Below are 26,566 nucleotides of genomic sequence, written 5' to 3'. Positions count from 1 at the left end.
CACTGCCCATGGGTCCCGTCCCCACGCCTGCAGCCCTTCACTGCCCAGGGGTCCTGTCCCTGTGCTACTCCATGCTATTCTCTGAATAAAGGAGCACTACTACTAGACCTTGAGAGTCCAAGAAATGTTTCTTTCGACTCCTCGGCTTGCCAAGCTCGCGAGCTCACATCACTTACCACAATGTTTTGAGATTCATCTGTGTTGCTGGATGTGTCAGTTGTTGGGTACTGTGAATACACCACAGTTTGTTTATCCATTTTCCTGCAGATGGACATTTCAGCTGTTTCCAGTCTGGGGCTATTATGAGTAAGACTGCTACGGACATTCTTGAATTGACAATTTTCTGAACATACGTTTTCATTTCCCTTCATCAGATATCTAGCAGTGGAACTGCCAAATCATAGTGTCAAATAAAAATGGCAAGCAATAGGATATATTGGAACATATGAGGAAGCCATTTGGTGTAAACCTAATTCCGCCTGACCTTGTCTTTCCAAAAGGGCCTGACCGAGGCCGTTGAGCATGCATTGTATATCTGCTTTAGAGATTCCCTATGGCAAGAGCAAAAGGCCCTTGAGATAAAGGTGCAACTTCCCTCCCCCTCCCAACATTGGCGTCTCCTTAAGGATTAAGCATCTTTCCTTAGGCTAGAAACTGATTGCTGCGCTCACCTGTGACCTCCCAGCTCGAGACAACAGACTTGCCTCCTGCTACACCCACCAAGATAGCAGACCCACTACCTGCTGTGTCCATCAAGCGCTGTGCAGACAGGGCAATCTTGTGACTATTGTGGGAGGGACATTTCAATCATATGTGAAACACCCTCTTTGAGGGTATATAACCGCCCTACGTACCCCTACTTCTTTGGAGTGCTCTGTTCCTTTGTGGAAAGACTCTCCCGGGTTATAATCCTCAGATTTCAGCTCAGAATAAACTCACCCAAATTTTCATTTACAGATTGGTTATGGACTATTTTCGTCGACAATAGGATAGATATATGTTTAACTTCAAAAGAAACTGCCAAAGAGTTGTCCAAAGTAGCTGTACCATTTTCCACACCCACCAGCAACGAATGAGCTCCAGCTGGGCTGGAGTGATGAACAGAATATGGTGGCAGTGGTGGCACGTGACTCCCAAGACTTTGTCACAAAAGGCAATGCCACTTCCTCTTTGTGCTCACTCTTGGATCACTTGCTCTGAGGGATGCCAGCTGCCTTGTTATGAGGCCACTCAAGCAGCCCCACGGACACGCTCAGGTGGTGAAGAATTTAGTCTCCTGCCAACGGCTGGTGAAGCACTGAGACCTCTGGCCAACAGCCATGGGAAACGAGTTCTCTCAGAAGAGGATTCTCCAGCCCAGTCAAGGCCTCAGGTGACTGCACTCATGTTTAACATCTTGACGACAACCTCACGAGAGACTGTGCCAGAATTACCCAGCTGAGATCCTCCTGAGTTCCTGACACTGAGTCACTGTAATGTAACAGATAGTTCTTGCTTCAAGCCACTTGGTATTAGGAAATTTGTTATGAAGCTGGAGATGATACATAAGTTGTATAGGTTTTGCTTTTACGTTTTAGATATAAGATTCATTGCAAGTTAGTTTCTGGTTTTGGAGTGAATTGAGGTGGTGGCTCATTGTTTTCCACACAGATATCAAGTTAAAGCATTATTTGTCTGTCCTTCTCCCATTGGATTGACATGGCACTTTGGTGGGAAAAGGTAAGAGTCTATTTCCCAGATCTCTGTTACGTATCATTGATCTACGTGTCTATCCTGACACCAACACCACTGTCTTGATTACTGTAGCTTTAAGGAAAATCCTGACATCAGCAACCAAAAGGCCTCCAACTCTGTCTTTTTCAAAATTCTTTTGGCTATTCTTAGTCTTTTGCATTTCGATAAATTTATAGAATCAGCTTATCCTATTCCTTCAAACAAAGCCTACTAGGATGTAAATGAAGATTGCATTGAATCCAGAATTCCACCTTAACAATGCTGAGTCTTCCAATCCACGAATACGGAATATCACCATTTACTTAGGTCTTTTTTTTTTAACTTACATGAACAACGTTTTCTACCATTCTGTGTTAAGAGCATATCCTTAGTTAGATTTATTCATAAGCAGTTGGTATTTTTTTCATGCTATTGGAAATGATAGATTTTATTTCCATTTTCAAATTGTTCATTGCTGGTATACAGAACTACAAATGATATTTGCATACTGATTTTGCTAAATTCACTTATTAAAATTGTTTTTGTAGATTCCATAGGGTTTCCTATGTGTACAATCACATCACACGTAAATAAAAGGTTTGCTTCTCTTCTAATTTTTATGCTTAACTATTTTCTTTTTCTTGGCTTATTATACTTTCTAGGACCACTAGTTCAATGCTGAATGGAAGCGGTGAAAGAGAAATATATACCTATATTATTGCTTTAAACTCTGTAGGACCCATAGGGGAGGTTGGCAAATGTTTTCTATAACAGGTCAGAAAGCAAATATTTTAGGCTTTGCAGGCCATGCAGTCTGTCACAAGTAGTCTACACTGTGGATGTAGCAGGAAAGCAGTCACAGATAACATATACAAATGAGCATGGCTATGTTCCAATAAAACTCCATGATCACTGAAATTTGAATTTCCTATTACTTTCACATATCATAAAAGATGAGTCTCCTTTTGATTCCTCTTCAGCGATTTTAATATGTAAAAACCATCCCCAGGTCACAGGCCACACAAGAACAGGTGATGGGCTGGACGTGACCCGCAAAAGAAGCTTGCTGATCTCTGGTCTAGACCAGAGACCTTTCTTCTTTTCTAATATAAGCATTCAATGCAATAAGTTTCCCTCCAAATACTATTTTAACTGCATTATTATTCGTATCATTTCTTCTTTGTATTATTTTTTAGCCACTGCTATAGGATTTTCAATGTACATCTTTAACTTAACACAATCTTCAAATAATATACCACTTAACCTAGTCTAAGAACCTTACAACAGCATTCTTCCATTTCCCTCCTCCTAATCTCTGTGCTATTTTTGTCATACATTTTATTTATACGTTATAAACCGCAAAGTATGCTGTGACTATTTTTAATTTATACAATTAATTATCCTTTAAAGAGCTTAAAAATAATGAAAATCTCTTTAATATATACCCATATAGTTGCTACTTCTGGAACTCTATGTACACATTCAAGTTTCCTTCTGGTACCATTTTCCTTCTGACTGAAGAACTTCCTTTACCATTTTATGCAGTGCAGATCTGCTGGTAATAAATTCCCTCATCTTCATTAGTCTGAAAGAAGTCTTTATTCCTTAAAGATATTTTTACTAAGAATAGAACTCTAAGGTGACAGCTCTTGTTTTTCTTCCAGGACTTTGAAGAGTTTGCTCCGTTGTCTTCTGGCTTGTATAATTTTAAATCTTGCTTTTGTTCCTCTTTAAGTAATGCATCTTTCTTCCCTCCGACTACTTTTAAGAATTTCTTTATCACTGAGTTTCAGCAATCTGATTACAATGGACCCAGGTATGATTTTATTTATGTTTATTCTGCTTAGGGCTCACTGAGATCCTTGGATCTGACGGTTTGTGGTTTTCTTCAGATTTGGAAATTTTTTATTCACGATTTCTTCAAATAATTTTTCTGCTCACCCGCTCCTTCTTTTCCGGGACTCCAATTATACATTTATTAGACAACTTGATATTGTCCCACAGGTTACTGATGTTCTATTAATTTTGTTTCAGTCTTTTTTTCTCTTTGCACTTCCCTTTGGATAGCTCCTATTGCTGTTTCTAAAAGTCCAATCATGTTTTCTTCTGCAGTTTCTAATCTGCTGTTAATCCCATCCAATGTTGTGTTTTTTTTTATTTTGTATATTGTATTTTTCATCTCTAGATGTTCCATTTGAGTCTTTTTTTCTACCACTTATTTCTATCCTTATCACGCTCGTGTTTTCTTGTACCTCCTTGAATATATGGAGCACATTTATAATAGTTGTTTTAACATCCTTGTCTGATAATTCTATCATCAGGAATTTTTCTGATTTAGGTCTCTTTCAATAGATTGATTTTTCTCCTGGTTATGGGTCATTTTCCTGTTTTATCTGTATGCCTAGTAATCTTTTATTTGATACTGGACATTTTAATTGCTGGGTACTGGTTTTTACTGTATTCCTTTAAAGAGTATTGGACTTAGTTTTGGCACACAGCTGAGTTACTTGCAATCAATTTGATACTTTCAAAACTTGCTTTTATGCGTTGTTAGGGTGGGTTTAGAGAGGCCTTTAGTCTATGGCTAATTGAATCCCTCTCTAAGGTCTCTAGCCAATGCCCCATGTAAGAAACAGTCTCTCCACTATACCTAGTAGACACACAGTCCACTCCCAGCACTGTGTGAGCCCCTGGAATTGTTCAACTTACTGATTTCCAGCGTGACTTTCCCCAGCACTGTGGAGTTGCATACTTTGCATGTGTGGATGAATATTCAACAAAGGATTCGAGAAGACCCTCCTATAGCTCTCCAGCAATCTCTCAGTTCTATAAATTTCACTGCAGTGCCCTCTGCTCCAGTTTCTAGCCCACAAGTTCTAGTTGCCTGAGCTTCTACAGATTCTCCCAGGCTCTACTCGGGTTTCCCTACTCTGTACTGCAATCCGGCCAATGTCTGAAAACAGTTGTTTCATATACTTTTATCTTGTTTTCTAGTTGTTTACAGGAGGAGGACAATTTTCATAGCGGTTAATTCTGCATTGGCAGATGTGCTGTTTTTATAGCATCTCTCTTTGTGTTATTTTTTAGTGGTTGCTCTAGAGATTAAAATGTGCACCTGAAGTTATTACAATCTATCTTCAAATAAGAGTATACTAATTCAGAGTGTATGGACCTTATGACAGGATAATTCCATTTCCCTCCTTTCGAATTCTCATGGTTTTATACTCTACTTCTATATATGGTGTAAACCCCATATATATTAACATTTTTGCTTTAAACAGTCAACAGTCTGTGTGTGTATATTTTAGGTGAAGGTACACAAAAAGTTTTCTCTATATTTATGCAGATATTTATCATTCCTGGTGTTCTTCACTCTTTTCTGCAGACCCAAGGTTCCATCTGGTCTGTTTTGTCTTTAGCTTGTGAAACATTTTTCAGTATTTCTTGGCAGTGCAAATTGGCTAAAAAAATATTGTTTCACTTTTTAATCTGTCTGAAAATATCTTTGTTTTTCCTTTATTTTTGTGGGCTGCTTCCACTGGATATAGAATTCTAGGTTGAAAGGTTTCTTTTTCTTTCAGCACTTTTATGGATGTCATTCCATCATCTTCAAGCCTCCATTTTTTCTGGGGAGTATTTAGCCATAATTCATATTATTATTATTCTCATGTATTTAAGGTGTCTTTTATTCTTCTGTTGGTTGTAAGATCTGCTGTTTAGTTTTCAGCAGTTTGATTATGATGTGCTCTGGTCTGGGATTTTTTTTTTATTGGTTGGTTCCTGTTTGGGTTTTTTTGTATTTAATCTACTCGTTGAACTTCTTGAATTTGTGAGCTGATGTCTTTCACCAACTTTAGACATTCTTGACCATTGTCTCTTCAAACATGTCTTCTTCCACATTCTCTTCTCTCTTTCTGAAACTCCAATTACACATGTGTTAGACTATCTGATATTATCTCCCAGATCTGTGAGCTCTTCTCCACCCCTCGTCTACTCCTGGTCCTCCTTGTTTACCAGCCTGGAAATGTTCTGTCAACAGGTCTTCACATTCACAGATCCTTTCTTCTTATATGTTGAGAAGCTCTTACGCCCATGTAATGCATTCTTCATTTCTAATATTGTATTTTTCATTTCTAGAATTTTGATTTGGTTCCCTGGTATAGTTTCCATCACTCTGCTGAAAATCCCCATCTTTTCCTGCACTAGATCCTGTAGCATTTTTTTTTCATAGTTACCTTTAAAACCATGTCTGATAATTTCACCATCTGGATTATTTCTGGGTCTCTCTCTACTGACTGTTTCCTTTCTTAACGTTTGGTCACATTTTCTTGTAATTTTTTATTATAAGCCAGACATTTTGCATCAAAACACATTAGTGATTGAAGTAATTTTGCAAAGAGACATGACCCTTCTGTCAGGCCACTGGAAGGGGTCTGAGTCAGTCTCACCTGTAATTCAGCCGGGTCTGGGCTTTGAGGCAGCTTTAGTTTGATTCAGTTCATCACTGGCTTCAAATATTCAGAGGGAGGGGATCAGAATTTTCACTTGAGCAGGGTCTGGGATCTGAGCCCAGGTAAGATTCCAGAGGTCTGCCTGTGCTTCACAGCTAAGCCCCAGCTTTCAAAACCATGGGAGTACTTTACACGTATCCTGGAACTGAACAATTAAGTAGACAGACAGTCAATGATGTCAGCCAGCTTTCTCACTATTGAAGTAAGAGTTTACAGATGAACAAGGGGAGGAGGTCAGAACCATCTACATGGTAATGAATTCAAGCTGGATACATCAGTATGAACTCACATTTAGTTTAATACAGATATAGACGGGTGCATATAGATACATTTATAGATATGTGAGTATACACAGACTGGTATCTGCACGTATATTTCCTGGCCTCTGTCAGCCGAAAGAGTCTACAAGCAACAACACCCCAGTAGCAACCAGCACATCTAGCATCTAGATCTTGGTTTCTCCATTCTCCAATACAATGAACCAAGGCTCCTTTGGGAAATGGCTGATTCTAGGACTGCAGCAAAAAATCTACAAGATGAACCTGGAGCATCACGTAGTGCCAAAAAGAAAGGAAGTGCTCACAAACACACACACACACACACAGACACACACACACACTGTGGGGGTATGTCAAAGAGACATAGGAGCAACTGAAAGAGCTCCCAATGGCCAAAGCTGGAACAATTTCACCAACAAAACAAATAAAGTAGTAATTGGATTATAATCTCAAGTATAAAGTAAATATCCATGAGTCCATACTGAGATAAAAAATGACTGAATAAATAAGTAAAGGAGAGAGAAGAGACAAATCTCTTGCACAGGACAATTCCAAATAATTTATGCAGATCCTCCACCCTTGAGGAGGGGAAAATAACTAGCCACTTCTTAAGTGTGGGCTGTGCAGAAGTGACTTCCCTGCAAGGAGTATGGTATGGAAAGAGAAAAAAAATAGTAACTTTACAGTGGAGAAACTTGACAAACATGACCTTGATGACCAGGTGATCAAGGTCAACATCAACATCGATAGGTCGTGTTGACAGTATGATGTAATGAAAATGGCACTTAAACTCTGTGGTTTTCCTCCCAAACACCCAAAACCCCAGTCTAATCATGAGAGAAACATGAGACAAATACCAACAGAGGGACATTCTATAAAATACCTGAACAATACTCCTCAAAACTGTCAAAATCATCAAAAACAAGGGAAGTCTGAGGCCCGGCCGCAGCCAAAAGGAGCCTAAAAAGATACAACAACCAAATGTAATGTGGGACTCCGGAAGGGATCTGGGAACAGAAAAAGGACATTAGGTAAAAACAAAGGACATGTCAATAAAGTATGGACGTCAGTTAAAAAGAACGTATCAATATTGGCTCATTACTTATAACAAATATACCATACTACTGTAGGTGTGGATAATAGGGGAAACTGGGTGTGGGGTACATGGGAACTCTCCAAACTATCTTGGAGATTTTTCTATAAATCTAAAACTGTTCCAAAAAATAAAGTATATTTAAAAAACAAAACTGGGAGGTCTCTCTCTGCTTTAAGCGTGACTGCCAGGTTTTTCCTTTGCTAGAGAATTCCCTCTGCTTTCCCATCCCAGAGCTTGCTTTCTGCAGCTCAGGTGATCTCTTTCAGCCCTGGTCCCTCGCCCCAGCCTTCCTTTTGGAGGGCAGCTTCTCGACAGGGTGTGAAGACCTAAAATGGGTTAGGGGGCTTACTCTTACCTCTCCCGGCCTGTCTCAGTCCCCAGGGATGGAACGCACAGAGTGCCAGAGCGTGGGGTGGGGTAGAGGACGTCTCCAGCTCTCTCCCTGCCTTCAACCTTCCATCATGGGAGACCCAGAGCCCCTCCGTTGGGTTGCTCTCAGCTCTCTTGCTCCACTCCTTCTCCCGCCCTCAAGGCCCTGCCTTCTGAGGGTGGCTGCTGTGCATGTGCGGGAAGTTCCGTGTGCCCTGGGAGGGACCCCTGTCAGCTCTACTTTGCGGGCCTGGGCTTGGGGCTTCCTACCCCTGAGCACTCAGTGAAGACCTATGGTTAAGAGCTGGAGGGTGGGTGCAGACTTGCTCTTTGGTGCAAGAAGAACTGAGGCTCCTTAGGGTTCCAGCCCATCACACCAGCCCACAGGTGGCCATTACAAGTCTGTTGACAATTTGGCTGGTCTCTCCTTTCCCGCCATCGATGGCAGATGCCTCTTCCTTGGGCCATTCTATGGACGTGGCACCACTTGGCAAGCCATGCTGTGGCAGGCGTCCCACATATAAAACAGAGGAAGATGGACATGGATGTTAACTCAGGGCCAGTCTTCCTCAGCAAAAAGAGGAGGATTGACAGTAGTTAGCTCAGGGCTAATCTTCCTCAAAAAAAAAAAAAAGTCTTGCCAGATCTGGCAAATCCAGAGAGACAGAAAGCAGATTCCTGGCTTCCAGGGGCTGGGGGAGAGGAGGAGCAGGGAATGACTGCTTAATGGTTATGGGGTTTCTTTTAGGCAGGATAGACAAGTTCTGGAATTAGATAGTGGTGATGGTTGCACAACACTGTGAATGGACTTAATGCCAGTGAATCGTACACTTCAAAGTGGTTAATAAATGTTATGTGTATTTTACCACAATAAAAAAAATGAATAGATAAATAAATGCTTCAACAACAAAAAAAATATCTAGAAATAGGTTCTGGGCAAAGATGGACGGTTGAACATATATATTTAATTTCATTCCTTCCCAAATTTGTGCTAATAAGGTATTTTTAAGGCATGAACCAAAGTTCAAAGGCTGGAAAGCAGATGGACCAACAGTAAATAACAGCAGATCCAAGAAAACCAAGAATCCTAAATTGGGAATGTGGAAAGCCGAAAACCAGCCTGACTTAGTCCACATAATTCTCAAAAGGCTCAGGAATTGGTAACAGGTGCTACCTCTAGAAATAGGGGTGAAGGGAGCACTGAATAAGAAGGTTTGGTTGAAAGCTCTGTAAGAAAGGGCTTACTCTCCTAATGCCATCCTAAATTCCACGTGGGAGGGTTCCCAGGCCTCCTCCACCAAGGCAGAATCCTAGGGGATTATTCTCTGAAGAGGATCTCTGAACACAGGGACACAAAGCACACTGTGGGGAGAAGGACTTAATGCAAGGGGGTTAAGTAAACACATACACACACCGAACGCTGAACCCTCAGGCCACTCCTGTCACTTGACGCCCAGAGAACTGGCGCACAGACCTTCGCTCACCAGGCAGGAGAGTGAAAGGCTCTTCTTTGGGGAAAGCGGAAAGGAATCAGAAGCAGATATCGAGGGCTCCCAAACAAATGGCAAAGCCAAGTGACCCCACGGTGAACTCACTCACAGTCAGCAAGTACCAGAGATGTGCTCAGAGCTTCCAACCAACTCTTAGGGCCACACCTGCTGACAGCTAAGGATTGCCACTCATCTGAGGAAAGCCTCTGGCACAAAAACCAGAAAACAAAAGACATAGAGAAAGAAAAGAAAAAGAACTTGAAGGAAACACAGACAATGTAGGGAGAAGAAAATTTTAAAGAAAAAAAATTCTAACCCTATCATTAATATCCTTGGAGAGGTAAGAGTAGATATTCCATCTACAAAAAATAAAAATAGGATTCTTAGGGGCAGGCCCTGTGGCCCAGTGGTTAAGTTCACGCACTCTGCTTCAGGAGCCCAGGGTTCGCAGCTTCGGATCTACTACCTACACACCGCTCATCAAGCCATGCTGAGGCATTCCACAGAGAAGAACTAGAATGACCTATATGTAGGATATACAACTATGCACTGAGGGGTTGTGGGGAGGAAAAAAAAAAAAAGAGGAAGATTGGCAACAGATGTTAGCTCAGGGCCAATCTTCCTCACAGGAAAAAAAAACAAGATTCTTTTTAAAACAGCCCTTGGAAATTAAACTTAAGGAAATTTATCAGAAAGCATAAAGAATAAAGTAGATGATAAGAAAAAAATACGGAAATTGGAGGTGCAGTCAAGATAATTCAACATCTGTACAGTAGAGCCTCGAGAGGAGAAAAGAGAACAAAAATCAATGAAACAATTCAAGAAAATGTGCCAGAATGAACAATGTGAGTTTCCTAATTGAAAATACAGAACGCACACATACTGGATTAAAAAAATACACTCATAATAAGCACATCTTCTTGAAATTTCAAAAGAGTGGAAACAAAGGAAAAAATCCTCCAGGCTTCCATAGATGGAGAAGCAACTTACAAGAGATGAGGAATCAGTGCTTTGGAACTTCCAGCAGCCACAGTGTGAGCGAGAAGACAACGGAACAAAATCATCAAAACTCTGAAGGAAGAAGATTCCCAATCTGAATATTATACACAGCCAAACTATTCATCCAGGTTGAGAGGAAAATAAAGGCATTTTCAGAAATGCAAAATATCAAATAATTTGCCTCCCGCTCACCCTTTCTTCAGCAAAATGTAGGAACAAACCAAGAAAGAGAAAGACATGGGAGAGAAGAACAGAAGACCCAACACAGGAGAAAAGAAAAGAGAATTCCTAGAGGGATAGCTGGGCGCTAGGAGAAGACAGAAACTACTCCACACGGGAGCACTGCCCTGGGAGGGACCTCTTCAAGATGACAACGTTGACTGAATAAAGGATGCGAAAGAAAACAGGAAATTGGGGCAATTGGTAGAAAATTTTGAGCTGAGTTAACGATAAGGACAGAGAAAGCCATATAAACAAGTTATGTCCCCAAACTGAAAACTCAAATAACATCACTTCAAAAACGTTACTTGAAAAACCCACAGGTAAATACCAAACAGCTAAGAGTTGAAAGTGGTCCCCTCTGAGACGGGGAAATGAAGGTGCGGACTGAGAATGACTGTTTGAACAATCCCTGACAAACTACTTAACTCCTTAAACCTTACAACTTGGAAAAAAGTATTTAAAAAATGTGGAAGATGGAGAAACAGGTACAGTAGCCCCCCCTTATCCAGGGGGAAATACGTTTCAAGGCCCCCAGTAGATTCCTAAAACCCCAGATAGTACCAAACTCTATATATACTCTGCTTTTTCCTATATATACGTACCTATAATAGAATTTAATTAATAAATTAGGCACAGCAAGAGTTTAACAACAATATCTTCTCTTTGGCAAATCCGACTTGCCAGCATCACTTCTCTTGTGCTTGGGAACCATTAATAAGTACAATAAGGGTGACCTGAACCCAAGCACTGCAATTCAGAGACAAGTGATCTGATGACAGCTACTAAGCACCCAAGGGGCGGGTGGCACAAGGCATGGATACCCTGGACAAAGGGATGATTCACATCCCAGGCAGGAGGGAGCAGGACAGCGCAAGATTTCATCAAGCTATTCAGAACGGCCTACAGTTTAAAGCTTAGAAATTGTTTACTTCTGGAACTTTCCATTTAATATTTTCAGACCATTGTTGACCAAAGGAAACAGAAACCACGGACAACAAAACCGTGGATAAGAGGGGACTACTGTACCTAAGGACTTCTCAAGGACCTAAAACCCACCTTAGCAACTAAATCTGACCTGTGGACACAAAGAAGTCTAACAAAATTGTCCTGAAAAGTAAAAAAATAAAAACGAATGAGATTGAGGGAAAAAGAGCAAAAAGAGGCAACATTACTTTCATGCTACCATAACTCTTGCCAAATGCATGACATCAAGAGCAGAAACCCTTACGTTTCTGTGCTTCAGTTCCCTAGTCTGCACAGTGGGTATAATAGTCTCTCTCTTATAGGATCCTTGTGAGGCTTAAAGGAGACAATGAACACCAAATGCTTACAGCAATGTTGGATATAAATATTATTAACACGGTTAATACTTTACTCTTTGTTTAAATAACTGAAATTCTTTTTGATACCAAATCATTTAATTGTCACAATGATGCTGAAGAGTTCACTTGAATGCTTACCTTGTCTACTCAAACATCGAGGCCTCCGACCCTTTCACTTACGTCTCCTCAAAAAGAGGGAGGGAGAGAAACGGTCTCATTATCCAAGAGAAACAGAAACAACAATTAATGAGAGTTGTTCATAAAGATGCGTATCATACTGCAGAACTGACTGAATCTGGAAAACTCCTCAGGCCACCATGCTTTGTCTCACACTTCACTGTGGATAATGACCACCCATTCACTCTCACTAAGCAAGTCAGCAATTAAAATGGAAAACTTTGTACCAATTAGACACTTAACTCAGGAACGCTGAGCCAAGCATTTTTCCATTTCAAAATAGGTAAAGCCTCCAATTTATGCACAGATCGTGTTCTCCAAGTTCAGTTACACCTTGTTACAAAACTTGAGAAACATTTTTCCAAAGGAACAAAATTGCGAAATGAAGTTGAGATCCTGGGCAATAAGCAAAGGCCAATTTAATCCATAAGTACCCAAGAACTATGGAAAAAGACAGGGATAAATGTAACCAGGTCAGGGGACTTTCAGCCACTCATTTTGTGCTCCCACAACTAGCAAACAATAGCTCTTACTGAGGGTAGGAATTGTGTCACACTTTGTTTCACTCATCTTTGCATCCTTATAAACATAAACAGTATGCAACAGAGTATCTGCCCTCTATCAGGAGTTTAGAACATTTATTTAATAAATGAATAACTAGAATTAAGAGCACGATTTGAACCATACTCTCCCTGTGGAGAAATGCATTACAATTTCCAACTGAAGGGACATCTTCCTTTATCTTGGCAACAAGACAGAGTTTGAACACCAAGAACCATAAAGTGTGGGCAGAGATTCCATCTATCTAACAACCATTCCTCCTAGAAATGACATTGTGGTCACAGATCCCTCATACTGTGTCTCAGTATGTATAAATCACTAACTTGTGTTTTCATAATAGAAAACTTGACCTCAAAAATTTCCCTGATTTCTTTCCCTTTACCAATACCTTGGATAAAAATAGAGCCATCAACAGTTTATTTTGAAAGATTTTTCTCCAGTTTTATTGAGATTTGACACATAACATTCTATTAACTTAAAAAGTACAACATGATTTGATATATGTAAATATTGCAAACCGATCACCACAGTAAGTTAGGTTAACATCCATCACCTCACATAGTTACAATTTTTTTTCTTTCTTGTGATGAGAATTTTTAAGATCTACTCTCTTAGCAACTTTCAAACATGCAGTATTGTTAATTAGAGTAACCATGTAATAACTATAGTACGTTCCATACCCAGAATTTATTTATCTTAAAACTGGAAGCTTGTACCTTTTGACTACTTTCACCCTTTTTCCCCATCCCACACGCCTGCCTCTGGCAACCACCATTCTGTTCTCCATCTCTATGCCTTCAGTTGTTTTAGATTCCACATATAAGTGAGATCAGACGGTATTTCTCTGTCGAACATGTAACTTAGCATAGCACCTTCAAGGTCCATCCATGTTGTTGTAAATGGTAGGATTTCCTTCTTTTTTTTATGGCTGAAAAATATTCCATTATATATACACAACATTTTCTTCATCCATTCGTCCATCGATGGACACTTAGGTTGTTTCTATGTCTTGGTCATTGTTAATAACGCTGCAGTGAACGTGGGGGTGCAGGTCTCTCTTCAAGATAGCAATTTCATTACCCCCAGATATATACCCAAAAGCAGAATCGCTGGGTCATATGGTAGTTTTATTTTTAATTTTTTGAGGTAGATTTTTTATTTGCAGTTTCTGTACTAATAGTTAGTACAGAAGGTTTTCAACTACAAACTTAATAGTATGGCCCAAAAAAATGCAAAAAAAAAAAAAACCTTATTAAAAGAGTCAATATTCAGACAAAAATCCTGATTAAAACACAATATTTCTCTAGCTGAAATGCAACTCCCTATACTTAGACATTCCAGAAGTGAAGTAGATAAAGTTATCTATACAATAACATAAATTATTTTAGGCACCAGGATAATTGCAAAAATAACTGAAAATTGTAGGTTAAAATTACAGAACTTAGTAAACAACGTATTCGATGTCCACAATGGTACTGACTTTCAATTTTAAAACCTGAGAGAAATTCACCTAAAAAAGAACTCCCTTAATTTTTCATTACTCTTAAGAAAACAACTCAATTTCCAGAATACATCCTTAAAGGAATAAAGATGAATGTGGCTAGAGAGCTTCACAGAATGATTGATAATCACATTTCTTCTTCCAAACACAAAATTCAGATGGATTGTCACCTTAAGTGAGACAAGGCATGAAAAGCGTGTAAACTCCAATCTAGCTTTAGAAATTACTCCATAAATATTATTTCCTTGAATACCCTTTCTTCTTTGAAATTCTATACCCCCATTGAAATCGATTCACTTTATTTCTTTATAAGGATTTTGTTTTATGTATGTTTATGAAGACTGTATAACTACTTGTTAGAAGGAATGTAGGAGGTTGAATAGTGGACAATGACTACTGAGCACCAGCAGCAGAGCTATGGGTGGTGTCAGAGGAGAAGACAAAAGCACCTTTCTACCACCTGCCACATTAACACAGAATTCCTGGGGCCGGCCCCGTGGCCCAGTGGTTAAGTTCGCGCGCTCTGCTTCAGTGGCCCAGGGTTTCACCAGTTCGAATCCTGGGCGCAGACATGGCACCACTCATCAGGCCACATTGAGGTGGCGTCCCACATCCCCCAACTAGAAGGACCCACAACTAAAAATAGACAACTATATACCAGGTGGCTTTGGGGAGAAAAAGGAAAAATAAAATATTTTTTTTAAAAAAGAGCTTAACTCTAACACAGTATCCCTTATACAAAGATTTTTAAGTGAGGGCTTTATGAGATGTTTTTGAAAATACTTTTACACCCAAGAAAATTAAATCATAATTAATTAAATCTATTTTGAATTTTGATTTAAGAATGTTTTCTGTAGAAAGAGCAATGCTCGGTTTTTCCGCTTTAGTAAACTACATAAGAAAATATGAAACTCAACAAGGAAAAGCACCACAGGAACGTGCATATGTCACTCTTAGAGACCTGTCCTATGTGACAGTAAACATCAATTCCAAGCACAGTCCAAACTTTCAGGAGAAGTAGGTGGGCGGAGGAATAAGAGAGCATAAAAAATTTGACACTATTTATAGAGTGTAGGCTTCTATTTTCATGTTTTCATTCTGAAAAGCAAATGAGGCAAACTGAGGTTTCCATCTGGCTTCCCTGAAGGGCTGGCATGAGTACTAATATTCTCAGGTTAACATTTTAATAAACTTTCATTTCCTCCAAGTACCTGAGATAGCATTAAAAATTACATAACGTCATGCAGCTGCTTTGAAAACAGCTTGGCAGTTCCTCAAAAAGTTACACATAGAGTTACCATATGCCCCAGTAATTCCATCCTAGGTATACACCAGAGAGAGCTGAAGACACATACCCACACAAAAACTTTCACCAACGTCCACAGGAGTATTATTCACAATAGCCAAAAAGTAGAAACAACCCAAAAGTCCATCAGCTGATGAGTGGAAAAACAAAATGTGGTATGTCCATACAATGGAATATTATTCAGCCATAAAAAGGAATGAAGTACTGACACATGGCACAACATAGATAAACCCTGAAAACCTGCTAAGTGAAACAAGGCAGACACATAAGGCAATATACTGTATGGTTCCACTTATACAAAACACCCAGAATAGGCAAATCCACAGAGATATAAGCAGATTAGTGGCTGCCAGGGGCTGGGGAAAGCGTGAACTGGAGAGTGGCTGCTTAACAGGTACGGGGTTTCCTTTGGGGGTGATGAAAAAGTTCTGGAACTAGATAAAGGGGATGACTGCACAACATGGTGAATACCCTTAACACGGATGAAACTTTTATGTTATGTAAATTATTCCCAATTAATAAAAGAAATCCTGTATAACCAAAAATTGATGTTAATGTTTTATCAGAGAAAGGTAACTTCCAAAACAAATGTTGATTATTTGGGTTCCCCTTTAAAAACCTTATTTTTAATTCGAGAAAGTCACTATAAACATTTTCAAAGCTAAACCTTTTCTATAATGCCCAATGCTATCCTCAAGCTTTTCTCTTTGTTAGGAATTCTCATAAAACTCTTAGAACCAGCTTTGTAATGCTTAGTCTGCCAGGGCAGGAATCAATTTTATATAATGTCTAAACAATTCAAGTGAATTTTTAAATGGGCAGAATATTTTATTAAATTTGGCTTACCCATATCACACATTGAATTTAGTACGGGAGAGGAATACATTTATTTCTAATGAACAAGATCAGGAAAAAGATGCAAAACTTTTTAGATAGCAAAAGTCACCTGGTCTGCTTTAGCACTCATAAACCTATCTCTGACATCCATTTTTTAAAATTTTGATATTCAGGGCCAGCCCCACAGCGTAGTGGCTAAGTCTGGTGTGCTCTGATCAGTGGCCCGGGTGTGCAAGTTCAGATCCCAGGTGCGGAAATACACCACTCATCAGCCATGCTGTGCAGTGACCCACATACAAAATAGAGGAAGATTGGCAACAGATGTTAGCTCAGAGTGAACCTTCCTCACAAAAAAAAATGTTTTTAATTGATATTCAATAGAGAAAGGCAACGTCACAAAAAAAAAAAGAAGCCACGTGAAATGCAGTAACAGCCTGTTAATTTATTTAACTTCAAATACAATAGAAGATACCACTTCTGCTGAACCTGATTCTAGGCAGGGCCAAATTCAGGCACCTACGCAACAATATGCCCAATGTTTATTCACAACCCTGCTGCCTGCTCTGAACAGGATTTGAGTAGACTAGGCTCTCCATATACATGAATTAATTACGTAAATTATCCAATTCAATAGCAGTGTTAACTTAAAATAGTACCCATTTTGGGCCTATGCAAACCAAGCAATGGAACTAGATGTTTTATGCAGAAATATTATTACTCATTTCAGCCTTATGATACTTCACAGACAGGTTAAGTAACTTGCCTAAGGTCAGAACATGTTGCAAAGCCAGGATTCAAACTAATCTGCCAGACATACAATCATGTTTTTGCCAAAACATTCCAAGTGTGAGCTGCAAAGCGACTTACTTTCAGCTTAATTGGCAAACATTCATATTCTGTCTTGAATACAGTTTCTAAATGTTTAGATAATGGGAAGGAAGAAAAGAGCTTGAAAAGAACCTCACTAAAGAATGACATGAGATATCTGGGGAGACATGCAAAGCATTGTGTGCCTACTATGTGCCACTTGCTGTGCTGGCTGTTTTAAAGGCATAAATACTTAATTGTCAGAACAATCCTGGAAGGTAAATATTGGTACTTCCTTTTTTACACAAGAGGAACCTGAAGCTTAGAAGGTTCAAGAAGGGCCAAGGTTACAGAAGTTGCAAGGCACAAATTTGGGATTGGAAACCAAATTCAGTCCACCAGTAAATATTTACTGAGTGCTTACTACGTATCAGGGCTGTAGGGGGCACTTAGAATAGAGTATTAGAGAGCACCCACATACAGCTCAAATCAAACTCATTTTCTTTTTGCTTAGGGAGTAACTCATTGTGACTCTGAAAAACCCCCATGGATCGTTTTTTAATAGCTAGCTCTATTTTAAATGATTATTCATGCTTCGGTTATATATGTTAAATACTGCTCATAAACCCCAAAAGTTCACTGCCATGAAAACTGAACAAACCTCCAGTAGTAAATGTGTAACTATAAGCAGTTCTGTCCCACATGCATAACTTCGAACATATTGCTAGATGGAGAAGACCACTTTAGAAAATACACTTCATGTGTTCTGGAGGATGATCGCAACCATTAAGCGTTCTATGAAGCGTTTGAAGGGCTGTCAGATTTTAAATGTCAACAGAGAAATTTCAAAAGGAACAGGAGAAGTCAGCACCAAAGCTGGTTTAACATTAATAATAAGTGATCTAATATATTGGTCTGTGTTTGCCCGGTCAGGTTTTGCGTATTATGTCAGTTGGAAAGCCGGAAGGCAACTGGTTTTAACTCCCCTACAACCTGTGCCACGAGAGCATCACTTTGTCAGAAACGCAGCTGATGTCAGCATAACTCTGAAACAGTTCAAATTTAAAACTGACCTTTCTTTTCTAACTATTTTCATAATTCATCCATGCTATAGAATTGAGACTACCTCCTTAGGAAAAAGAAAGAAGAATGAACATTTACTGAGAGCCTTCTATGTGCTAGACACTGCATGAATTTTCTCATTTAATGCTCATAGCCACCCTGCAAGATATTAGTCTTGTCTTTTAGAGGAAAAAACAAGTTTTGAGAAACGAAGTAACTTTTCTAAGGTCACATAGCTAGTAAAGAAGTAGGGCCAAGGTTCAGACTGAGACGTCAATTATCACAACATTCCACGGCACTGAATGCTGTCCATTTCTTAACTTGTCAAGAAACTTTTGTAAAAAATAAATAAAATAATAATATTAGAGGACAGAAAGCAGAGTAAAATAGTGGTTTGGATTATAAACTGTTTTAGTACCTCAAAAAGACTGTAGGGTGATGTTGCCTTTTTAAAAATTGCTAGGAAGCTCATCGCAAAAGAGAATATAAAATGCTTGGAAGTCAAATAATAGGATTTCAAGTAGAAAAAAGTAACAAATGAATATAAAATTTAATATTATCATCAGAGAACTAAGTTTAAAAAAAAAAAAACTAGTTCTATTCTAAAACAGTGGTGTTTAAAAAAACTGCAGATCCCCAGTGTAGGCTGGTTCAAGGCAGCACTCCCAGAATTAAGTCTATGGAAGATTAATCCCTATAAAAATAGTGGACAATGCATTGCCAGAGTCAAACCAGTTTGCTTACTGGTTACAAATAGTAAGTGCAGTGCATTGAAACTCTCTGGAGCCAGGCCCTCTGGGTTTGAGCCCCGGCTCTTCCACCTACCGGCCTCGCCACGTGACCCTGAGCAATGTTACTTCGCCACTCTGCACCTCAGTTTTCTCATCTGTAAAAAAGGAGAAACCATAGGAGATGGAGTTGTTGTAAAGTTAGAAAGATTAATCCATGTGGGATTGTTAGAACAGAGCCTTAAAATACTAAGTGCTCAATAAACGGGTTAAATCAGTAGGAGCGATATCATTTCTCCGAGCCTGTATTTAAAGCTGATGACAGCTGACGTTCACTGGGACTCGCCAGGGGGAAAGGATACAGAGTGCAGCCTCCCAAAGTGACATGATGGGACCCCCTTTTTCACAGACCATCCCTCAAGAAAACTGGTTGAGGACTTAAAAAAAAGCCCAAAAAACAAAAACACCATACTCTGAGAAATAAGAGAGAATTCCATCAGTTAAACAAGATCTGTTTAAAAACAAAAACAAAGTTAGAGCTTCCCGGCTGGTGAACACCTCAAGGTACTGAGAGGGTGACAGGTCCACGGAGGGTGTGGGAGCCCTGCCCCTTCCCCAGACCTCACCCTACGCAGCTCTTCTATCTGGCTATTGCTGAGCTGTATCCCCAAACTGTATCCTAAGAATAAGCTGGTAATATCTACTTGTGGATTCCAGCACATGGATCCAGTGCCTAGAATCTGTACACACAGTGGGATGGGACATACTCCCTTTCCCATTCTCACAGTCCTCAGTGGCTTCAGGGGACCGTCTGCCTCATCACAGCAGTCATTTAATTATCCAAGACGCCATGTGAACCTTTTGAGTCACCATCTAGCCTGGAACCATTTGGATAAGGACAAGAATGTTTTCTATTATCAAAATATCGCTGTCTAGGGGCTGGCTGCTGGTGTAGTGGTTAAGTTAGCACGCACTGCTTTGGTGGCCCAGGGTTCATGGTTCGGATCCCAGGCGCAGCCCTACACACCACTCATCAGCCATGCTGTGGCAGTGACCCACATACAAAGTAGAGGAAGACTGGCACAGATGTTAGCTCAGGGCCAATCTTCCTCACCTAAAAAAAAAAAAAAAAAGATATGGCCATCCATCTAAGTCTCATATCCACTGTATAGACTCGAAGTCAATATTCAAGTGATGGTGTTTTTCCTCTTTGTTCTTTATGGTAACCATTTGTGAAATTTACAATCACTACTGGAAATGCCAATTGTGCTACCCTTCCATTTAGAATTTTTTCTAAGCAATAAGCGTCAGGATCTTCAGACACGCTTATACCCTTTGATCAAAAAATCCATTTCCAAGAATCTATCCTACAGAAATAAATAAGAATACAAGATGAAACTTTTAAACAAACATATATATTGCAATATTGTTTAATATTCTGGAAAATTAGAAATACTCAAAAAGTCTAATTTCAGGGGAAGGATTAAGTAAAGAGTGGTACATTAGTTGTATTATGCAGTCATTAAATGATGTTTTAAAGGTTATGAATAACGCTATGTGAAAAAGTGGGTTACAAATTTATGTTTACAGTATAAGCATAATTATCTAAAACAAACAAACCAATACACCAAATAATCAAAATTTAAGATAAAAACTAAATCTAGAGTAAAATACACCAAAATGTCAACTGTGGTTGATTTGAGCCATAAGTGACCTTTCTTCCTACTATTCCATATTTTCTAAGTTTCCTTTACTGAGTATATCTTACTGTTAAAATGTTTTTTAAAGATTCAAAAGAAAAAAGTCAAATTTTATCCCCAAAATTTTCCTTAACTCTTACTTGCTACCACCTGCCTTTGAGCTGAAGTTCTCGTAGAAGACAAAAGAAACCAGGCGAGGCAAATGGGCCTGGTGGTTAAAGAGATGGGAAAATTATGAAATAGGATTTCTTTCAATGGTTATCTATTATTTTGTGAGAGGCAGAGATGGTCAAATATATAATGAAGTCATATTTTCTGCTGGCAAAATTGTTGTCAATTAACAGAGAGAAATTAAACACAATATTTCTTAGTGTTCTGTGAACCCCATGTATCATGACTCTAAGTAGTCCATGACTTTAGGAAGTTGGACAGTATGTTTTAAATATGCTAAAGATTAATGTAATGTAGGCTTTGGTGCTAAGAAAAGCATTTGGGGAGAGGTAAAATCTTCAGAGTATTATTTTGTAACTTTATAAATTTACACATTTTCTAATTCCAAAAATAGATGTTTAATACGTAATATTTCGGGTTATACATTCTAACTTAAAGATGATTTAAATATCACTCCAATATTATTAAATGTACACGCCTTGGAAAGGATGACGAATCATTTATATGGTTAATCCCTCCTTTTGGGACTCCACTCCCCCTCAACCTGGCATCAAGCTTTGCAAAGGCCTGAAGATTTAGTGATTTCTCACCCCAGTGTGGACCCACTCCACCCGCCTACCCACCCCCGAGAGACAATGAGTCAAGGCCAAAAGATCAAGAGAGCACCAGTCACTTCCATCTCCACCTCTCTCCTCCTCCGGCGCTAAGGCTAGCCAAAGAGGAAAACAGCTCCCTGCCAGGCTTCTCCACGGCATGCTGAGCAAAGGCCACAGGCTGTGGAACACTGCTCAGCAGACCTGAAAGCAATGAAGTCATCCAGCGTTTGCAGAACCCAGGAGCTCAGTCTGTCAGCATCGACACATCTTCCCACGGAATTAACAAAAATGTTGACATCAGCTGAGACCACCAGGTCCTTCATCATCACCACAGTCATGCAAAATGGAAGTCCCTCCAATTAATTCCCCTTTCCTGTGGCATTCTCACCCCATTTCTGCCCTGCACGCTCCCCTCCCGGCCCCCGACCATCACACACCCTCCGACAGCCATCCTTCCAGCTCACCCTTCACACTGTTCCATTGTAGAGAAACACCCTAAACCCTGAACCAATTTGAGTAACGTTCCAGCAGTCTTCTTGTCTAAACCAAAATCTGAGTGCAAGCTGCCCTTCCTCCCACTCAGCAAACGCAAAGCATGGAAGCCATGCTTTGATCACCAGCACAGCTCTCTGCCCTCTTTTGAGGGTATGTCATCTGTTGCCACCTCTCTCTCCTTGTTTCTGTCACCTATCGACCTCTTGGTTACTCTTCCACACTCACTACAGACTTTGGAACCGGGTTCAGAATCTTTCCACCCCTTGTTTGGGCGCCATTCTGAGCAATCCACTTCCTGTGTAGCTGACCCCTGTAACACTCTAGCTTCACTGTTCCCTTATCTCCTCCGCTCCAGAACCTCCACCTTCTCTCCACTTCAGACACCTGTTCCATAGCCAGATCTTGCATTCGGTTTTAACCAGCAACCGTTCTTCCTATTTCATCTTTAATTTAATTTAATCTTAAATTCCAATATCTAATCTCAACCACTTCATATCCCAGCAGCTACTTTCAGGGTTTTGTGTGTGTGTGTGTGTGTGTGTGTGTGAGGAAGATTGTCCCTGAGCTCACATCTGTGCCAACCTTCATCTATTTTGTATTTGGGTCACCGCCACAGCATGGTTTGATGAGTGATGTGTAGTTCCACGACCGCAATCTGAACTGCGAACCACAGGCTGCCGAAGCGGAGGCGTGAACTCAACCACTATGCCACCAGCCAGCCCCTACTTTTGGTTTTCATTTGTTCCCTACACAGCCACAACTCAAGGGCCCATCACTTCAAACACTCTCACTACTGAAATCTCTTGCCTCCCTTTCTGCCACACTGACCCAAAAAACCCAGATCAAGATCAATCCAGTTGTTCAACTTGTTTCCTCAGACACTCAGGTTGCTGAGCTCTGAGAGAGACAGAAAAAAATCACTCACACAACTACATATACCAGAGCCATGAAAAATGCGTTATTACAATTCTTGTAAGGAATCCCATTCAGTTAGCCCTCTCATTTCCCTCAATGGCCTTCTCAAAATTCTCCCTTTACCCTCCAACTCTCCCCTCCAATCGCCATCTCCTTCCCTTATAATCTCAGCTGATGATGTTCCACTTCCCTGAAAAGATTCATCAAGTGTGTTGATGCCCCAAATTCCTCACCTCACCCGCCCAAACCCTCTTCTCCATAGACACCATCCCTTCCTTCTTTATTCCTACTGCAACGGGAACCACATTCCTATTCCTACTCAAACCCAATATCTTCACTCCACTCCCTCTAACCTTAAAGATAATGTTCCATCAATCTCACACATGCCATCTTTTTTCTGTTTCTTCAACTTCTCCCTTTCTACGGACTTTTTCTGTTTTGCATATAAACATGTCAAAGTCTCTCTCATCTTGATACAACGTGCCCTCTATCTCCTATCTCACATTTCTGCATTTTTTTCATAACTAAGCTTTTTGAAATGAATGTCCTGACTTAGTGTTTCCACTCTCTCCCTGTCACTCACTCTTCAGTCCTCGGCCATCTGGCATTTCTCTCTACCACAGAGGTCCCAATGAAACCTTCTATGGAAGACGATGGATGAGCTACCTACTGCTCTGTCATTATATTAGTTGACCTAGCTCCCACATCTGACACCACCGACTGCTCTTCTCTAAAATTTCTCAGTCTTCATTTAACAACATTTACTGAAAACCTACTTTATGATGAGAACTGGGGATAAAATGATGAACATGACACAGTCGTAGCCCTCAAGGACCTTAGAATCAAGTGGGGAAAGCTTCTACAATAATTCATGTTCTTCTTTGCACTTCGATCATTCCTTCCTTCCCCCGCTCAACCCTTAGATACTGATATTCTCCCAGGCCTCCCTTCTCTGCTCTTCTCGCATCCATCTCAGGATTACCGTATTTACACTACCTGTTCACTAATGATGACAAAGCACATATCTCTAGCTCAGAATTCTATCCTGAGTTCTGGACCCATTTACTCTCTATGAAAAGATACTGGTACTTGCATATCTTGCAATCTTGAGAGCGTCCTTTGACGTATAAAAGTTTTTCATTTTGATGAAGTCCAATTTTTTTCTCTGGCTGTTTGTGCTTTGGGTGTCACATTTAAAAAACCATGGTCTAATCTAAGATCATGAATATTTATACCTATGTTTTTTCCAAGAGTTTTATAGTTTCAGCTCTGATATTTAGGTCTTAAATCCACTGAAACCATAATTCTTGAAAGCTAAGGATTTCAATTGCCGTATCGAAGGGCTTTTTAAATTTTAAAATCATGGCTTTAAATATCACAAACCAAAGCAAGCAAACTTTGCTGGCAGAGTTTACCCAGAGGAGGTGGCCGGTGAGGATGAAAGTGCAAATCTCCCACAACAACTGAGGGGATATAAAACCCTGGGGAGGAGCACAAAGAGAAAGAGGAGGGCAGTAGACAGCTTAGATAGAAGCTCAGAATTCTTGCCTCCTGTCCCATCTGGGGCTAAGTCTTGGGGTTAGGAAAGGTGAGAAAAATCTTCAGGATATTTGTGGGGGAGGACCCAGAATAAAAGATAAATATGTTTTCCCTTAAGTTATGGACCAGGGACCTGCAAGCCTTTTAGCAAAACCTTGCACCTGACACTGCATCAGTGTGGCAGGGCAGCAATAGCCAATGACACGTCCAGACCATATGCCTGAAAAGCTGCCTCAGAGTATCACGCATGCCAGCATGATGGAGAAAGCATGAAAGAGTTTGATTTGGGCCAATGGGCCCCAAAGAGCCTGGGATTAAGGAGCACCCAGTAGGCATTGACCTGTTGACCAGAGGTCATGGCAGCAGCAGGGACATCAGAATCAAGATGCACCAGAGCAGACAGTGCTACTCAAGATTAAGCCAGGCAAGGCACAACTTAACAACCGCCAAGGACACAGGATGGCACAAAGAGGGGATGCCCCCCTCCTCAACGCCAGGAAAAATTATAAGACTCTCTATCAATAGCCTGCACCTCAGGAAAAAAAGGGGAGAGCTGGGTGGAAAAACAATATTTATCCAAAGGACTGATTCTTTACCCAAGGGTCTGAGTTAACCTGGAATTAACTAAGTTAAACCAGAAGCTACTGCCTTTATCCTAAATTGGCAAGATTGTTTTCCATGACCCAGTAGAAATAAGAAGCTCCAGAACTAAGGAAATTTTAGTTATAGAGGAATAAAGAAAGTTACGTCTTTGTACATTCATATTTGTTTACAATAACACTCCTCACCATCTAACCTCCCCACTAGAATGGAAGCTCTGTTCTTGTCTGTCTTGTTAACCATCCATACCAGGGTCTGGTCAATAATAGGTGCTCAATAAATAGTTCCTACATGAATGAATGAATCAGAGTAAACTGTGATAGACAAAACAAACTGTAAAATCTTCTGATAAATGCAAGTATTAGAGAGCTCAAACAATTAAAAGTAGACAACCACCACATTTTAATTTGGATATCAAAGTCAAAGAAAACACCAAAAATAAGTTTTTGTTTTAAGAACAATGCAATTATAGAGTTTTAGAAAGATGGCATGTAAAATCATAGGGTGCTGTCTCCAGGCTAAACCCATTTAAAACAGAAACGAACAATCCAAAAAACCGCCAAGACAAGTTTCTACAAAATTTAAAAAAAAAAATTTTAAAAAAAGTGCACAGGAATAAAATTTGGCCTATAAAAACTTTACTGAAGAACAAAAGACTGTTTAAATATAATGGAAGATGCTCCATACTCTTTTATGATTAAACACTAATATATCAATTCTCCCCATATGAATCTATAAACCTAATGTAACTCCAAGGAGAATACAAAAGGCTTTTGTGTGTTCTTAAGTTAATCACGATCAATCTTAGACATACTTAAATATATAGATAACAACGTAAGTTCCAGTTTTCCAAAATGATGAGCTAGATTCAAGCCAACTCTTCCTATGACAACACTAGGTAAAATATAAAAAGCAAATTTTTTTTTTTTAAAGATTTTATTTTTTTCCTTTTTCTCCCCAAAGCCCCCCAGTACATAGTTGTATATTCTTCGTTGTGGGTCCTTCTAGTTGTGGCATGTGGGACGCTGCCTCAGTGGTTTGATGAGCAGTGCCATGTCCGTGCCCAGGATTTGAACCAACGAAACACTGGGCCACCTGCAGCGGAGCGCGCGAAGTTAACCACTCGGCCATGGGGCCAGCCCCTAAAAAGCAAATTCTTAGAAGTCACTAAGTGATAACAAGGAGCAAGGAATTACCCAGCTAAAACTGTAAGAGAAGGGGCCGGCCCAGTGGCATAGTGGCTTAGTTCTCGTGCTCTACTTCAGTGGCCCAAGGTTCACGGGTTTGGATCCCGGGTGTGGACCCATACACCACTCATCAAGCCATTCTGTGGCAGTCACCTACATACAAAATAGAGGAAGACTGGCACAGATGTTAGCTCAGTGACAATCTTCCTCAAGCAAAAAGAAGAAGACTGGCAACAGATATTAGCTGAGGGCCAATCTTCCTCACCAAAAAAAAACAAAACAAAAACACTGTAAGAGAAAACCACCAGGAATCTGGAGTAAGTTAGCACTGGAGCTGCTTTTGATCTGAGGGCATTTGATCATGAAGAAAAACATAAATTTTTG

The 26,566-nt window shown here is 40.0% G+C and overlaps 1 protein-coding gene across 4 annotated transcripts in view; it reads right to left on the bottom strand.

The window, feature by feature from the left end:
- Positions 1–26,566, bottom strand: part of SHLD2 (shieldin complex subunit 2) — a 91,614-nt gene that overhangs the window by 52,448 nt on the left and 12,600 nt on the right. Inside the window, exon 2 of one of the 4 annotated variants that reach the window (XM_046655299.1) lies at positions 12,139–12,185. The exons of 2 other annotated variants lie outside the window; for them this stretch is intronic. The gene's annotated coding sequence lies outside the window, so the exon portion shown is untranslated. Of the gene's footprint in view, positions 1–12,138; positions 12,186–19,076; positions 19,138–26,566 lie in introns of those variants that run through there. One more of the 4 variants, XM_046655300.1, reaches the window with a different exon arrangement.

Source organism: Equus quagga, chromosome 2 (assembly GCF_021613505.1).
Source record: "Equus quagga isolate Etosha38 chromosome 2, UCLA_HA_Equagga_1.0, whole genome shotgun sequence".
Lineage (NCBI taxonomy): Eukaryota > Metazoa > Chordata > Mammalia > Perissodactyla > Equidae > Equus > Equus quagga.
Note: the sequence above shows the minus strand (reverse complement) of the source record. Positions and strands in the feature narration are given on the sequence as shown.